The sequence below is a fragment of the Oryctolagus cuniculus genome, chromosome 4 (genome assembly GCF_964237555.1).
Source record: "Oryctolagus cuniculus chromosome 4, mOryCun1.1, whole genome shotgun sequence".
Taxonomy (NCBI): Eukaryota; Metazoa; Chordata; class Mammalia; order Lagomorpha; family Leporidae; genus Oryctolagus; species Oryctolagus cuniculus.
The window spans coordinates 64,901,884-64,914,641 of NC_091435.1; the positions used below are offsets into that span (position 1 = coordinate 64,901,884).

Genomic DNA, 12,758 nt, shown 5'->3' on the forward strand with positions numbered 1-12,758 from the left:
TGCTGAGGTAATTTCCATGCCACACCTTCCTACTACCTCTGTTTTCATACTTCTTCAGACTATCTTATGTGCTATTCCTGGGAAATCTTTCTTTAAAAAAAAAAAGTGGAAAAGGAGGACAGGCATTTGACTATATCCCATCTGGGAATGCCTGGGCTCATGGCCCAGCTCCTACTCCGAACTCCAGCTTCCTGCTAACGCACACCCTGGAAGGCAGCAATGATGGCTCAAGTACTTAGATCCCTGCCACTTATGTGGGAGACCTAGACTGAGTTTCTGGATCTCTGCTTCAGCCTGACCTGGCCCTACCTATTGCAGGCATCTGGAGAGCGAACCAGTAAATGGAAGATTTCTCTTTCTTTCTCTCTCAAGATAAACAAATAAGTAAAAAGTTATACTATGGCCCAAATGTTTAAAAAAGGAAAAACAGTATATCTACTTAGGGGAATGACACTGCTCCAAATTCTTCAATTGTCCAAGGAAAAGCCAGAGTGCAATATTCAACACATTTATCATGTAGCTCTAATATTTTAGTCAATCTAGCTCATCATTGTTCTCTGAATGCTTTTTCTTCAATTATTTAATGGATCACTCCCTCATATCAATCTGATCTTCGCTGGTCTATCACCTATTCAGAAAAAACTTCCCAGATCACGCTGTGAAAAACTACATACCATTGCTTTCACTCTCAGCTGTCTAATCTTGCTTTACTTTTCCCTCTTCAGTACCTACTGTTGCCCAGTATATTATTTGTTCATTTCTTTATTGTCCATCTCTCCCCACTAGAATGCAAGTTCCATGAGAACACATTTTGTTCAATGCTCTTATCCGCAGCACCTATAACAGCAGGCACTTAATAAACTGATCACCACTCTTTTTTCTCATAATTCTTTTTTTTTTTTTTTTTTTTGACAGGCAGAGTGGACAGTGAGAGAGAGAGACAGAGAGAAAGGTCTTCCTTTGCCGTTGGTTCACCCTCCAATGGCCGCCGCGGCCGGCGCGCTGCGGCCGGCGCACCGCGCTGATCCGATGCCAGGAGCCAGGAGCCAGGTGCTTTTCCTGGTCTCCCATGGGGTGCAGGGCCCAAGCACCTGGGCCATCCTCCACTGCACTCCCTGGCCACAGCAGAGGGCTGGCCTGGAAGAGGGGCAACCGGGACAGAATCTGGCGCCCCGACCGGGACTAGAACCCGGTGTGCCGGCGCCGCTAGGTGGAGGATTAGCCTAGTGAGCCGCGGCGCCGGCCTCTCATAATTCTTTGGTCAAGAGTATTCTTTTCTTCTTAGACTATCTGACCAAAAATCTCACCCAGACTTCAAGTTCTAGCTCCTTAACATGAGTTATAATTTCTCCTTTCTCTGTATCTCCACCATTCTTTGAGTCTCTTTAAAGGTGTACAGAAGATCCAGATTTAGAGTTGTTCGGCTTGGTTTTCTGCCTTTATGATGGTGTGAAAACAGCACACATTCAGTAGAACAGCACACTTCAAATTTTGAATTTTTATCTTTTCCTGGGATAATGGCATATTTTATCATAGAGAGACAGAGACAGACACACACACACACACAGAGAGAGAGAGAGAGAGAGAGAGAGAGAGAGAGAGAGAGAGAATGCTGGAAGCCACAGCTCCCAGGCAGCCAGAAGATCATAAGGGTAAACACCTGACCCCCTGCGATGCACTCTGTCGCTAAACTAGGATGTTCTCCTAGGGTATTTTCAATTTAGGATGGGGATACTGGGACATAACTCCATCAGAAGCTGAGAAATCTCTGTAGCTGGACATGTAAGCGAGACCATGTTTTCTCCACCACTAACACTATTGTGCCCTTTTACTCACTTTTCCCCTGTGAAGGTAAATCCACTCACCACACTGTTATCTTAGGGATTAATAAACAAGGAGGGCAGATGCTTTGCTTTCCTCTTGGCATTGAGCTGCCTGCAGAGAGCATGGGATTTGCTCTCCTCTCTCCAGGGCAGGCCAGTTTTGAGAGGAAGCTGACTCCACAGCAGCATGGGTCTGGTCCCAGGGTTTGATCCCCAAGCCCATTTGTTCTCTCACACTAACCTACATACTGCAACTGAACTTCCTCCCATTTATCAGCAACAAGGGCTGACTCTTTTGTTCATTTCTCAAACTTTTGAGAATTTGGAGAGTAGAGGAGGGAAAATAGTGTCATTTATTGTTTCCTCAGGTATCTCAAAACATCCATATCTGTCTTCCTCATGAGCCATAAACACTCAACTCGAAGAAAACTCAAGTGAACTGAGCTGTTTTTTAAATATAGACAGGAGATTTTCATCAGGAACCCTATCCTCTCGCCTGTGACCGACAGCAAGTATTACAAAAACAGCTAGCATGGCTGGCGCCACGGCTCACTAGGCTAATCCTCTGCCTGCGGTGCCAGCACCCTGGGTTCTAGGCCCGGTTGGGGCGCCAGTCCTGTCCCGGTTTCTCCTCTTCCAGTCTAGCTCTCTGCTGTGGCCCGGAAGGGCAGTGGAGGATGGCCCAGGTGCTTGGGCCCTGCACCCACATGGGAGACTAGAAGGAAGCACCTGGCTCCTGGCTTCAGATCGGCGCAGCGCCAGCCATAGCGGCCATTTGGGGGGTAAACCAATGGAAGGAAAACCTTTCTCTCTGTCTCTCTCTCTCTCACTAACTCTGCCTGTCAAAAAAAAAAAAAAAAAAAAAGAAAAAAAGAAAAAAGAAAAGAAAAGAAAAAAACAGCTGGCAGAATTGGAGTAGGAAGCAGTGCTACACCATGGATACTTCTCTAGGTAGTGTTAACTAAATGAGGGGCTAAATCAGATAACCTAATTTCATTAGCATTATATTCTATTGCAATTAACCAACAAGTGCAAAAAGCACTTGGTGACTACAAGTAAAGTCAATGAGGAAAACATATTTGGTGTGAATGTTATAGCCCTCACTCATAGTCCATATTCATTTATGCATTTCAAAATTGTGCAAAGTTGGAAATGAGGTATGCTGGACTATGAATAACCATTAAATTAATATACCATTAAAAATAAAACTGTTTCTAGTGGCAGACAAATTTACTGTTCCAAAATCATTCTGATGCTTTCACAAAACTCTGGAAGACCTAATTTTGTAAATGAGTCCTCTAACAAGTGAACAATTTGACTTCCAGAGTGTATTTTTCTCATGGCTCCCCATAGGGTACTACACTCACAAAGCACTTAGATTACATTAAAAATCTATAGAATGTGGTTTGATTTCATGAAATAAAATAAAAGCAAAATAACTACAGGCTTTTCCATTAGATGAAAAAGAGAAGAAAGTAAATCCACTCACCTGAAAACACATCAAGTCTTGCAGCCCCTGCATCTCTGGAAACAATACAAAAAAATCATTGCTTCAATATGAAATTATGTTTTTAAAAATTACACTCATCTGAACTGCTCATGTGAAGTAGTAACCTATTGTCAGATATCAAACAATGCAAAAATTCACTTAAATCGCTTTAAAATCAATTACTAAAATTATTCACTGTGCATTTATATATTAAGAACTATGATGACTTATAATTTTACAATATTACAAAGCCTGAAATTCAGAAATTCAAAAGAAGAGATAGAACTTAGTGGTAGTTACACAAAAAGTTCCACAAGATGAATATCAATACTGTTTTTTTAAAATGGCTGGAGAAAAAAAATCTAAAATCAGAAGTTACAGAATGATTTTCATCACATATTTTAGTCCAAAGAAGTGAAAAGAAAAAGCAAATTACTATATAATATGTACTGTATACTCATATTTTTAAGAACATATTTGAATATGATACACAGAGACATATCTAGAGATAAAGAAACCAAAATGTTAACAGTGGTTTTCTGTAGGTCAAAGGCTGGTACACTGATCTATTGATCAAATCTGCTCTAATAATTGTTTTGTATCTAAAGATTTATGGAAATACAATTATGGCCATGTATTTACATACTGTCTATGGATGCCTTAGTACTATAATGGCAGGGGTGAGTAGTTTCAATAGAGACCACATGGCCCATACAAGTGAAAAAACTATTTGTGTTTTACAGAAAAGTGTGCTCATCCCTGCATTATGTAATGAAGTTGCTAATAATATTTTTTGTTTATTTTCTAAGACACTATTTTTAGATTTAAAAAAAATTCTAAAAGTAATAATTTAAAACAGAAAAGGAGGCACAATATTCTGACCACAATATCCTGGGGAGACAGAAGGAAAAAGACAATGAGGAATGAGGTTTTAACTAACAAGGAGGAAGTTTCACTAAGGGAAGGAGGATTCCGAAAGGATGCTCAGTACATTAAGAACAACCACTGCTCTGATGGGGAAACACGTCTCTCCCCAAAATTCCCTCAGTCCCAACCCAAGACCACCCATGTAAATCAAAATAGATAAAGAATCAGGGGGAGATTCCAAGATGGCGGAGTAGGGAAGGAGCTTACTGCTCTGGTCTAGGAGAGGATGGCATAAAAAAAGTAGAGAGAGTGCAGCCTCAGGGAAGAGTTACGGAGAAAATGGCAGAGGAAACGCTATGCAAATTAGAGGAACACAGTGGACCTTTGTGGAGGGCGGGCACACCCGCAGCTCAAGACTCCAGCAGCCAAGAGCTTTCCTACCATCCTGGGAGGAGGGAAAAAAATGCATCAACAAGGAAACCATTACAGATGGCCTGTAAGCGGGCTGAGGTCCACGGCTCCTGAGTGTCCTATGAACGCTGTGGGGCAGAACGTGGGTCTGCCCCTTACTCTGCCTGCTGCAGCCCTCTGGTTCTTGTCCTTGCTCAGCTGTGACTGGAGCCAATGCAGACATGCTGTTTTCCTCAGCTGGCAGCTGCTGCCTGCATCACCTGACTGTAGTTGATTTTCGACCTGGTATTTGAGAAGATGAAAGTCAAAAGATGTTGTGTCTAAACATCCAATCTCTACTAATATTGACTTTGTGTATACTTCCTAAAACAGGTGGCGTTTATTTTGAAAAGAGACTATGCTAAGTACGAGATAAAGTTCAAGATCAAAGTGTTTCCAGGGAGAAGAAGAATGACCTTCCTGGTTAAAGTGGCTTTAAAATCTAGACAGACTGCAAACCAAAGACAAGCAATGAACTTCTGGGTGGCATGCAAACCTCTAGCAAAACAGGACCAGAAAGGCAACCTCACAGCCAACCTTGGTCAAGATCACACAGCTCCCAGCTGATGGAGCATGGGCAGGATGAGGTTCTCCACTTCGTCTACAGGAACATACCTGCTGACTCCCAAGGTCCTAGGGCAGAAAGAGGCCTGCCCTGACTCCACAGATGCAAGAGAGAAATAGTATTGTGGACGTTGCATGCAGCTTCTTGAGCCCCATTCACTGGGGACTCATACCATGGAGAGCACTGGGTCAGGCACTGGGTAACTGGAGGGATAAGGAGGACCCAAGGATATGTAATATACAGGTCCTGCTGTGAAAGAGCTTGTAGAAGAATAAATACATTTTCGGGGCCGGCACTGTGGCGTAGTGGGCTAAGCCTCCACTTGAGGCGCCAGCATCCCATATGGGTGCTGATTCAAGTCCTGGCTGCTCCACTTCCAATCCAGCTCTTTGCTATGGCCTGCAAAAGCAGTGGAAGATGGCTCAAATCCTTGGGCCCCTGCACCCGTGTGGGAGACCCAGGAGGAGCTCCTGGCTCCTGGCTTCAGATCAGTCCAGCTCCAGCCACTGCACTCATTTGGGGAGTAAACTACTGGATGGAAGAGCTGTCTCTCCCTCTCTCTGTAACTCTACCTCTTAAATAAATAAATAAAATCTTAAAAAAAAAAAATATGCATCTCACAAAGACTGTGAATGCCCACTGCATGCTGGTGTTGCAGGCAGCAGGGTTCTTTCCTCCATACACACACACACACACACACACACACACAGACAAAAAAAAAAAAAATACATGGTACGTGCTCCATAAGCCTCATAGCTCTTCCTTCAGTCAACTGCTGCTTCTAAGCACTCTCTATATATAGAAATTCTGGAATTACCACTGCCATTTCTTGAGTGTTTCCCATATGTCAAATAAACACTGAATGAGTGTTTTTGAAAATTCTCTTCTAATCTTTACCACAGTTGCTTGACTCATAGGTATCCACAGCTCCATTATACAATCATACATTTTCAGAAAGAACCATGTTCACAAAAGGTGCTCAGTAAATGCCAGAGTACTGAAATGGAAGCTTTTAAAGAAACACTTTCTTCATACAGACCTTCAATAATTGTTAATGCATAAGATAATAACTCACCTTCACAGTATATGAAGACCTTTTGTAATAACCTTTATGCTTTAGTCCACGATGCTTTCACTCTGAATAGGTGCCGTATGAGGAGGTGGCTCCTGCCATCGCTTCATACACCATATTTTTTTTCTCCCCCTCTACAGTCTTCCAATATACTTCAGCTATGATTTTCATTGAAACTTAAATATAATGACCTAAAATAATTTCTTAGGATAACAAGGACTTCATAAAGACCTCCCTCTTGGGACCAACTGAGCATCTTGAGTAAGCTTACTAGATAGCTAAATGTGATGGCAAATACTGATCCAACCAGTGGTGGAGAATTCACAAGTTCCACAAAGGCAGAGGATCTGAGCAGTTCAGTCTGCCTATCAGAGTACACTGGAAATGGAGCAAAGTTAAAGGCACGGGCTGGTCCCAAGAAAGTACCTGCTATTCAACTCCAGCCCTTGATGCCATGGCATAATGTGGCCTTGAGGTAGCTACTTCCCCTAGTCTTTCAAGGAAAGCAGAAGACCCAGATTTTCAAAGGTGGCTTTTCCTATTTCTTATATGTTACAAACAATTTCGTTTTTTCATCCCGTTTATAAACACTGTGTAAACTTCCTCTGTGAGCCAAGGAAATATGAGTCGAACTAGACCAGGTCAAGGGGCTGCCAGTTTCTGAATGTGACTCCAAGAACTCTTTTATTGATTACATTTCTTGCACTCCCATGAGTCTGAAGCAAATTGTTCTTTCTCAGTCACCTAGTCACCCTCTGTTACATAAACTGTCTCCATGGTTCTATTTCTTATACATTCTGATTTTCCCAGCCCTCTTTGTGGAATAAATTTATGAAACAACTTCAGAGGAGAAAAATCAGCTGCCAAAACAGACGAATGTGTTCTTTTCAGTTACAGACGTCAAGTGGATGAGGCAGGTCTACTGGATATAGGAAGAGCCTTACTTTACTGCCTTTAGCAGAAACAACAGTAGCAATGCTGAACTCCTGCAGAGACACTAACCAGGTACATCTGTCCTGGCCCCGTACCTCCTAGTTCCTTCTAAGCTGACCTCTTTGCTCTCCAAACCAACTAAGACAACCTTTTCTTAAAAAAAAAAAACTTTTTCTTCCACAGACAGAGTGGACAGTGAGAAAGAGAGAGACAGAGAGAAAGGTCTTCCTTTGCCATTGGTTCACCCTCCAATGGCCGACGCGGCCGGCGCACTGTGGCCAGCACACCGCGCTGATCCGATGGCAGGAGCCAGGTGCTTCTCCTGGTCTCCCATGGGGTGCAGGGCCCAAGCACCTGGGCCATCCTCCACTGCACTCCCTGGCCACAGCAGAGAGCTGGCCTGGAAGAGGGGCAACCGGGACAGAATCTGGCGCCCTGACCGGGACTAGAACCCGGTATGCTGGCGCCGCTAGTTGGAGGATTAGCCTAGTAAGCCGCAGCGCCGTCCTCTTTTCTCTTCTTCTCTCCCTCTCCATGACTCACTAGTTGTACAGAAAGTTTCATAAGAAGGAGGAGCTGGTGACTTTTTGCTTAGAGTTGAACACAATGCTGAGCAGGACTAATACGGGTCCCTGATGTAATAATTGCACACTATTTCAAGAGTGGACTTTGGTTTCTGTAGAAAAGCTAGGAAAAAGCCTTCATTTACAAGGAAACACATATATAAAACAAGTTAAATGCTGTATTCAATTTAGCTAAAAATTGAATTACTCACAAGTCCCTACAAATACACTACTAAGTGGATCCTTAGTTGTTAAAGTGGTTCGTTGAACATCAATACTTTTATCAGAGACAGTAAACTGGGATAGTGAGGTTTTATAGCCACACAGCATAAATTTGAATTCTAACTGCCAAATATTAATTGTGTGACCATGGATATACCATGTAATATCTCTATCAACTTCCACATATGTAGAAGTAGGAAAATTACTTGTACCTTAAAGTGTTGTGATAAGGTAATACTTAATACTCACATATGGAGTGCTAAGCTATGTGTGATACACAGTAGATCAACAGTTAGCTATTTGCTTCTTACCTATACAATTCCCATCAATGAGACTTCATTTAGAAACAGGTTTTTTTTTGTGCAAATTGTTGAACTCTACTTAGTTAGTCTTCTGTGTATAAAGTTAATTGAAAATGGATCTTAGTGGATAATGGGACTGGGAGTGGGAGGAGGAGGAGGAGTAGGGGTGGGAGTGTGGTTGGGAGGGAGGGTATGGTAGGAAGAATCACTATATCCCTAAAGTTGTACTTTGTTGTGAAATGCATGAAGTTTGTATTTCTTAAAAGGTTTCTTTGGGGAAAAATAAAAATAAAATAAAATATTCTCCTTAAACAGCAAAGGAAGATTTCATTAAATGCACAAACCTAACTGTAAATTCGCCAAAGTGCATATCAATATATAATTTAGAAAACATTTAAATGACTATCAGCTATTACATTATCATTAACAGCAAAACAGATCCAATTTACCTGCCCTTCAAGTCTTACCATAAATACAAATGAAATAAAAGTGAGTAATTCCACCTCTACAGTTCTTTTTCTTGTAATACTTGGGTTTAATAGCCAATCAAGTCACAAAACATTCTAAATGGGGGAGAAATGACGTTACCTTTTTATCTACAAGTACAGTCGACTAGATTTATGCCATGAAATTCCCTCAGAACTGTTGTTCACAGAAACTTTACCTTGCATTGTCCAGCAGCTCAGCCAGTGCTCCAAAAAGGAAACTGTGAGTGGTGCTGATGAGTAAATAAAGGGAAAACATAAAGTTAAGCCAAGCATGTCATCAGTGTAAACAGTTCAAGATACTTGTAGACAAATGTTCTCCAGTTCTGGACAGATAATCAATTAAGAAGCTATTCTAGAAACAACTTGCTCAGCACAGTCAAGATTCTGAATTAGATGTTCTCCATTACAACACTAGGATAAGAAGACATTTGCCAAAATATCCTGTCCACTCCTAATAAAATAAAGACTTCAAGGGCTTTACCATCAAAGCAAACTCTCACCTCTTAAGATCACTTTATAAGTAACATGCAATTATTTTTTTTTCAAAGAATTTCTCATTAAAATCATATTATTTAAGGCTAATTTATCTATAAAGAACATGGATCAAAATCCGTTTGCCACTGGAAACGAGGCTCCACCTGTAGACACAGGACCTAGCTGGGGGCCTCTGTTTGCCCACAAATCTGTATTTTCCCACAGCATCTTTCCACCTTTGAAAAACCTGCTCCTCAAATAACCACATGGATTCCCTGTGTCCACTCTCTTCTGTAACCCTTAATGTCAAGTTGCTGAACACAACACTCCAGACAGCCTTCACAACTCACAGCACTCTGAGGGCTGAATGGTTTTCTGGGTGAGATCAGGCTGCCATCAGGGTCCTGTGCTTGCTTTTCATTTCTTGATGTGGCTGTTTCAATCTCCCACTTTATCACAGCAATAAGGGAAGATTCAGTATGCAATTTTCTTTTCATATTTAGTAAACAGGTAACAGAAGCAAGAAAGACTTATTTATCCAACATATCTTCTCATTGGTACAAAAGAAAGTATCATCTTCAGTGTCTCAGAGTCCAGATACCTCAAGCCACAAGACATCACTCAGTTCATAATTTTTCACATACACACACACACACACACACAAACGTGTCCATTATATTGGAATTTTAAAATTCAGACACAAATACTGATCAAAGTTCTCCTTAGTCAAATTAGCTTTAAAGCTTGTAATGAAAAAGTAGAATACTATTGTGTTAAAGAGGTCTTTCAATCAAAAGAAAATATAAAACCCTAAAATAAGTATAAATTATATGCTTTACATTTTCATTTTTGAAATTTATTTACTTATTTGAGAAGCTATCAGAGAGAGCTCCTATCCACTGGTTCACTCCCCAAATGCCATCAACTGCTGGGGATAAAACAGGTTGAAATCAGAAAACAGAAACTCACTAAGAGTTTCACAGGTAAGTGGCAAGGACTCAAGAGGCAGGCTATCATCCGCTGCTTCCCAAGGTGTACATTAGCAGGAAGCTGGAAATAAAGCAGAGCTGGGACTTGAACCCAGGCATGATAACATGAGATGGAGTCATCTCAAGTGGCATTCTTAATTGCTATGCCAAATGCCTGCCCCAAAATCAGCACTTTAAAACATAGGTTCTGCTAGTGGATTTTAAATACATCAGTCAGGGTACAGAAATTCAATATATAAATAATCCTTCAGGAAAGTAATTGAAATAAAAATAATTCTAACAATGCCATCAGAGGCACATTCAAGAGATTTTTTTTACTGGCTGCCTAACAAGTCCCAGTACATACGCACTGGGACTGAGCCCTACTTTGGAGCTCAGTCTGGTGTTGTAAATGACCACACACAAGTTATCAAGCACAGAATGATGGCATGGCAAATTGGGTGATCAGCAGCTGAAGTCATAGTGTGATGGGAAAGAGTAGCTGGTCAGGAGGAGCCCCAAGGTCAGGGAAAACATCTTGGAGTCTGAATGCCTCAATGAAGCCCTGAGGGATAGAACTGAGTTTCTTACAGAGCCAAAATAGAAACTTTCCATCAAGACTCTGAAGCAGAAAAGATCTAAGGAAATCGCTGTGCTCAGCTTATGTACCATGGGGGGAACAGGTGAGGTAAGGAGGGCGTGGCTGGGTCACACAGGTTTCCCACCCTGTGGTGAGGAGCTCAATCAGCCCTGTATATACATGAGTTCCACACATTTGTACATTCAGCCAACCAGGGCTTGAAAATATTTGGGGGAAAAAATTATGAAAAGTTTCCCAGAAAGCAAAATTTGTTTGCCACATGCTGTGAACTATGCTGATCCAAGTGAAGGAAGTGGTGTGCAGGCCCGGTAAATAATCCACAGATGACTCAAAGTGGAAGTTCTACACAACTATCACATCACATTATCTAAGGGACTTCAATATCTAGGGTTCTGGTATCCACAGAGGTGCTAGAACCAATCCTTGGAAGATACCAGGGGGAATGACTTAACTACTGGTCAGCACAAGCCTAATTCTGTCAACGTGGCCCATGTGTAGTCCCCCTCCCTCAGTGACATCTGCCCTCTAAATAGAGTAATTTATTTACTAACTTCAGCTTCTGGGGCCACCCTGAGTCTTTGTAGAAACATTTCATAAGGTGGGTGACTCACGTTTCAAGCCCTTTTTTTTTCTCTGCCACGCCTTACTCATCAGGAGTTATTTCAGAAACATAGAATGCAGAGGCAAATGATACAATTTCCTACCTCATCTGTCACTTCCAATATGGCAAAGTATAGCCATGAATTTTAATTGTATATACCAGATTTGGAGCCATGGAAATGGAGAGTTAAGAAAGCCAGGGATGGCCAGCCCTGCTACAATGGACAAATTGCAATTCTGAGATAACACTGGAAACCCGGATTCAGTTGATGTTCAGTTCTGTGAAGAATGATTGAAAAGTTGGAAAGGGAGAATTGGAGGCAAATAAGCCATCTCCCCAGATGCCCTGAGTAAGACTTCCTCTGACGTGTCCATGGCTCACAGCAACAATGATTTTTCATTCTCCCCTTGCTGCACTCCCACATCCAATCCTTCATCAAGTGCAGCCTTTCTCCAAATCTCTCAAATTCGTCTGCTTCTCTCAATTTGCACTGCCACAGCCTTTGCATCAAGCCACCACCTTCTCTCTTCTGGATTACACACAGCCTCCTGAGGGGGCTCTCTGCCTTCCACTAGGGCTGCTTTATGGTCTGCTTTCTTGATAAGCAGCCAGAAGGAGGGTCAGCTTTGCCACCCAGAACACTACAGTGGTTTCTTCTTTAAGAACATAATGACACCACCCTTCCTCCTTCTTCATTTCTTATTTTTAATTTTTGCAAGGACATGCTTGCACGTGCTTTCCACTTGCAGGTAGCGTCTCTCCTTAGTGTCCATGGGGTAGTGGTTCAAGGGCTCCTTCTGACACCAGAATCTAGAGATGCTCAAGTCCCATACATACTCTGGCTTGGTATCTATATATAACCAATGCTCATCGCCTGTGTAATTCAAATCATGTTTAGATGACTTGTAATACCTTATACAATATAAATGCTACACACACAGGTGCTGTGCTGTACAGTTTACAATATAGTAACAAGAAAAATATCCATGGGTACTTGACGTGCTCAGGACAGAAGCAATTTTCTCCCCAAGTTTACTTAAATCTGCAGCTATAGAACTCATGGATACGAATGCCAACTGAAGTTTTTCTATATGATAAATACCCATTTGAGTCAGCTGTTAACTTTTTAAATATGCTATTTATTTCACCTACTTGAAAGGGGGTGGGGTAGAGGGGTTATCCCTTGGGGCCATCATGTCTGCGTCCTTTACTCATTAGCACCAACATGGACCGGAAGCAACATAGAGGGTACCCAAACCAGCTCTACAGTACGCGACACCGGTGTCCCAATCATTGCTCAACCTGCTGTGCCCCAAGACCTGCCCCATCACAGTGTCAAT

The 12,758-nt window shown here is 41.9% G+C and overlaps 1 protein-coding gene across 1 annotated transcript in view; it reads right to left on the reverse strand.

Moving 5' to 3' along the window:
- The window catches only part of MORC1 (MORC family CW-type zinc finger 1), a 247,048-nt gene that overhangs the window by 210,778 nt on the left and 23,512 nt on the right, over positions 1-12,758 (reverse strand). The window contains exons 5-6 of the mRNA XM_070072071.1: positions 8,951-9,004; positions 3,313-3,347 (exon numbers count right to left, since the gene is read on the reverse strand). The gene's annotated coding sequence lies outside the window, so the exon portion shown is untranslated. The remainder of the gene's footprint in view (positions 1-3,312; positions 3,348-8,950; positions 9,005-12,758) is intronic.